The sequence below is a fragment of the Anneissia japonica genome, unplaced genomic scaffold (assembly GCF_011630105.1).
Source record: "Anneissia japonica isolate Jap-2015-1 unplaced genomic scaffold, ASM1163010v1 scaffold11163_len4742_cov107, whole genome shotgun sequence".
NCBI classification, from domain to species: domain Eukaryota; kingdom Metazoa; phylum Echinodermata; class Crinoidea; order Comatulida; family Comatulidae; genus Anneissia; species Anneissia japonica.
In genome coordinates this window covers 1-4,866 of record NW_022747411.1, presented here as the reverse complement: position 1 = coordinate 4,866, position 4,866 = coordinate 1, and the positions used below count along the sequence as shown (strand labels likewise).

At 34.0% G+C, this 4,866-nt stretch overlaps 4 non-coding genes across 4 annotated transcripts; all 4 read right to left on the bottom strand.

Annotated features, from left to right (window-relative positions):
- Positions 1–387: 387 nt before the first annotated feature.
- On the bottom strand, positions 388–552 carry LOC117120478. The gene has a single exon (XR_004447362.1). It is a non-coding gene; the product is annotated as a U1 spliceosomal RNA (small nuclear RNA).
- A 634-nt stretch (positions 553–1,186) lies between these two features.
- Positions 1,187–1,351, bottom strand: LOC117120477. The gene has a single exon (XR_004447361.1). It is a non-coding gene; the product is annotated as a U1 spliceosomal RNA (small nuclear RNA).
- Positions 1,352–2,504: 1,153 nt separating this feature from the next.
- Positions 2,505–2,586, bottom strand: Trnas-uga. The gene has a single exon. It is a non-coding gene; the product is annotated as a tRNA-Ser (tRNA).
- Positions 2,587–3,880: 1,294 nt separating this feature from the next.
- On the bottom strand, positions 3,881–3,962 carry Trnas-cga. Its single transcript has one exon. It is a non-coding gene; the product is annotated as a tRNA-Ser (tRNA).
- Positions 3,963–4,866: the final 904 nt, after the last annotated feature.

The following is a 4,866-nucleotide window of genomic DNA, read 5'->3' as shown; positions in this document are numbered from 1 at the left end:
TTAATCAACGTGTTTCAACAATGAGGTCATTGTTTGCCATCAGGTACAGTAGTACAGTAAGCCTAAAAGCTATATATACGTAAAATTATAATAAACTTGAAAATCTCCCCACCTTAAAGAAACGCTTACATATTTTAGTAAGCAATTACATTTTTAACGATTTTAAGTTGATTATAGAATATAATTTATACAAATACGAAGAAAGAACAACATTCGATATAAAATATAGGCAAATCCTCATTAATAGCGAAATATACAAACAAAACATATCCAATATTTTCAAGTTTATAACGGTGTAAGTTTTCTGTACCCGCAAAACCTCATTCAAGCAAACAAAAATACTATTTGTAAAGTGTTTACATATCAATTCTATCTTTTAATTCATGTTAGGGGTTAGCGCGAACGCAGTCCCCCGCTACCATAAATTATACACCCGAGTTCCCCACATTTGAGGGAATCGCAAGGGTCAACCTCAGCCAAGTGCAATGCTGAGGCCTCACCTTGGGAGGACATTCCTTCTTGATCAAAGTCACTCCTGTGCCAGGTAAGTATGCTTGACCACCGACAATATTCTGTAGTATAATATTAAAAATACTGTGGTCTACAGGTGTCATTTCAACACTTCTTTTCTTCTGGATTTTTAAATTTTCATTACAATCATCTTATTATAATTAATAATACAATTTTTGTATTTAAATCTTTTAAAGTTAGTTTTTATAAGCGTATATCTTTTCAAGTATAAATATAACACCAATGATTCTGTATTACAAATGTTTTCTGATTATATTGAATATGCAAATTAGTTTACTAATTCCTGATCAATGTGTTTCAACAAAGGGGCCATTGTTTGCCATCAGGTAGTAGCCTACAATACGCCTAAAAGCTCTATTGATATATGTAAAATTATAATAAATTTTAAAAATCTCCCATGGCAAAAAAAAACTCTCACATAAAGTTTATCATAGAATATATTTGTAGAAAATATAATATTAAAAACATTATATATATGCCATTTCGGCGTGATAGCGAAATATACAAATCAGGCATATATCCTATTATAGGCCTATTTTCTAGTTCATAATGGCGATAGTTTGTACCCTTATTTCCAAAAACTACACCATATTCAAGAAAACACCAATACTCTTTCTAAAGTGTTTACATATTAATTCTATCTTTAAATGTTTGTTAAGGGTTAGCGCGAACGCAGTCCCCCGCTACCATAAATTATACACCCGAGTTCCCCACATTTGGGTGAATCGCAAGGGTCAACCTCAGCCAAGTGCAATGCCGAGGCCTCACCTTGGGAGGACATTCCTTCTTGATCAAAGTCACTCCTGTGCCAGGTAAGTATGCTTTGCCGTCGAGAAGCCCCGGGTTCAATTCCCGGACGAGCCCCATTTTATTTTTTGGAATAGATTTATAATTAATGTACATTTTATATATTTTCTTATTAAACAGCTTATAATAGAGATAAACAAAGCACATTGTACAGAAGAATAGTTTGAATAACAGATGCAATATACATGATTTATGTTAATCAAAATCACAACAATCAACTTAGTTTTGAGGTTAATATTCAAACACCTTCTTCACAATTTTTCAGATATATTTTCTTAGCCTAGCCTTAAAAATCAGTGGTACCAATCGCCTTTATAATTCCCTTGAAAAGAGTGACAATGAAACCCAAAGCAAGCAGTTGATTTGTTCTTATGTTTACCCACTTATAAATCGGAAGTGGGCACGTATAATGTACGGTGTCCTGATTTGTTTTTTTCTTATTTTAATACATAACCAGGTATGTATTGACATATAAAAATGTAGTGGGAGCCCCCTCCCCCACCCAACCCATATCCACCATTGGATCCTCCTTTGATATTTGTTAATTTCTTTTATTCCGATCTTTTCGTTTTCATGCTTGGCCTACTTTAGGGCTATACGTATCATAAGTTTGGCCTATTTGTCAATACATTCTATGATATATTACATATTTTTGTGTATCTTCGTTTGGATTTGCTTGTATATTTATAATACATTACAGTTTACCCTCTACAATGAAACCCAAAGCAAGCAGTTGATTTGTTCTTATTTTTACCCAGTTTTAAATCGGAAGGGGGCACGTATAATGTATCCTAATTTGTTTTTCTTATTTCAATACATAACCAGGTACGTATTGACATTTAAAAAATGTAATGGGAACCCCCTCCCTCACCCAACCCATATCCACCATTGGATCCTTCCTTGATAATTGTTCATTTCTTTTATTCAGATCTTTTCGTTTTAATCCTTGGCCTACTTTAGGCCTATGCGCATTATAAGTTGGGCCTATTCTCAATACATTCTATGAAGTACCGTATATTACATATTGTTGTGTATCTGTTTGTAGATTTTCCTCGTTAGGATTTGCTTTGACCCAATTGTATAATTACAATACCCATTTCACTGTTCCCTGATAATACATTACAGATTACCCTCTCGAATGCTAAAATATTAAGAAGGAAAGTATTCGCTGCGAGCAGGGTTCGAACCTGCGCGGGAAAACCCCATTGGATTTCAAGTCCAACGCCTTAACCACTCGGCCATCACAGCTGTACATACAAACTTTTATATTGAAGCATCTCCTGTCGTTAATATTGTGGGCGAAGATCAAGTGAACGGAAAACCTAAACTCCATCATTTACAGAGGTGGGCATAACAACGTTTTGGAAGGCCAAACTAATCTTCTTTATTTTTTTTTAACGAGAGCCGGGCAAGCAAACCTGTCTAATCATTGAGGAAATAAACAGAAATCTATTTCTTTCCTCTGGTCTAAGTATAATACATACTCCAAATATTGACATACATCGTCATCGTATAAGATTCAATATTTCGGCATTGATTATGTCATAGACCTGTCATCATCAGGAATAAAAAATTATCCATATTTGCAAGATTATATACAACAAATACCAAAGTGTATATAACATAAAGCTTGTGTTTCAATACAGTTCGTTCGTCTAAATAAGGTGCTATTGTACTTATTTCGTAATCAGGAGAGTTTGTTAAATGCGTGGTCAATTCCTACAGAGAAATATGCATTTCAGTTACTCAAAAAAGGCTCGTTGGTAGTGGCGTGATTCTGGTTGTGTCATGATTCTCGCAATGGTATTGTAATATTTTAATATTCTACATTAGCTGGCGATAGTAGTTACATAAAGCTGTGATGCAATTGAGCGTTCTACATAAGCTAGGGTTGATTTTCTTTTTACACACAAGCTGTTGGTGTTTCTACATTAGCGGGGAGTTTTACTACATAAGCTTTGGAGTGTGCCATATACATTAACGGTTGTTTACTACATTACCTATTGTTTTCTACATTGGCGGTTGTAACAATCATTCATGCCGTATCATCCATGTGGAAATTGAGATGTACTTTTGTGCTACGTCATTCGTACGCTGGGAGAAGTGATTGGCAACGACGATGTTAGAGATAGCGAATACTGCCAATGTTCAAACCAGACGAAATGCTAACTGATAAAGCTATATCGACTGCAGCTTGAACACGTAAACCTGATTTGCAGGCCTCTTGATAAATTAACTTTAATACAAGCTCATTATCGTACTTGATAAGATAATCACAATATCAATAAAAAAGAAATAATTTTACTTAAAAGAAAGATTTCTAGAACAGTATAGAGTTATCATTATAGAGTTATTATTATACTGTCTTATCTGAGATTAATCAGTGGACCTTTCGGTCATTGACAGTTTATTCACATTATTATTATAAGGCCCATCATTAACCAAAAAACAAATAATTAGCCAATACGCAGAGTAAGGCCTTTTCGATCATTTGATCGAATTTCATACCATTAAATTGAAAATATTCATTTAAAAAAGATCACGCTGCGAGCAGGGTTCGAACCTGCGCGGGAAGATCCCATTGGATTTCGAGTCCAACGCCTTAACCACTCGGCCATCACAGCTGCACTTACTATACAAGTTCATACATGAAAGCTTGACCCCTATTTCTGTGGGCAGATCACATGAACATAAAATAAGCAGAACAACTCAAATCATGCACATTTTACATAACTTTATCACATAGCAGGGGTGGACATAAAAATGGTTCTGAGGGCCAAACTGAATTTCGAGCTTTTGAATTCTTCCACTTTTGTCAGTTGTGTCATAATTTTACATTTATTCTAAATTTTGATAGAAAATATGTGTTGATCATTAACATTTGGACCCCATTGGAGATAGGTTGCCATTTGGAGACTTTTGTGGGTTATCCGGGCGATCTACTTTATCTTTTTCGTAAAATAGTTAACAATTGTTTATTTATCCGTTCATCGTTATTTTAATTTCTATTTTATTTCTTTCCTTTCATGTTGATTTGTATTAATTGTTTGCCGAATAAAAAGATAAATAATAAATTGTATATATAAAATCTAACTTTAAAAGGCCACATTATTTCTAATATTATACTAAAGAATATTGTCGATGGCAAAGCATACTTACCGGTAGGGTCAATTTCCGTCGGAAGGTTTCAAGATGATAAACAGTTTCATTGGACTAAATTCTTACTTATGTTAACCACATGCTTACCTAAGATTATACTGATACTGGTTTCAAATATCAGTCAAGTAGTTAAAAATCACCTAAAATCACCTTATTTTGCGAATTAGCGCCACTCAACTGATCATCGAGTCCCCCTCCAACTTCACCTTTGTAGAGGTATCTACAATATGCGCTATATAAGTAAACAATTATTATTATTAAAAACAAATCTTAAAACATGTGAAGGTGTTTGAATATTAATCTGAACACTAAGTTGATTGTTGTGATTTTGATTAACATAAATCATGTATATTGCATCTGGTATTCAAA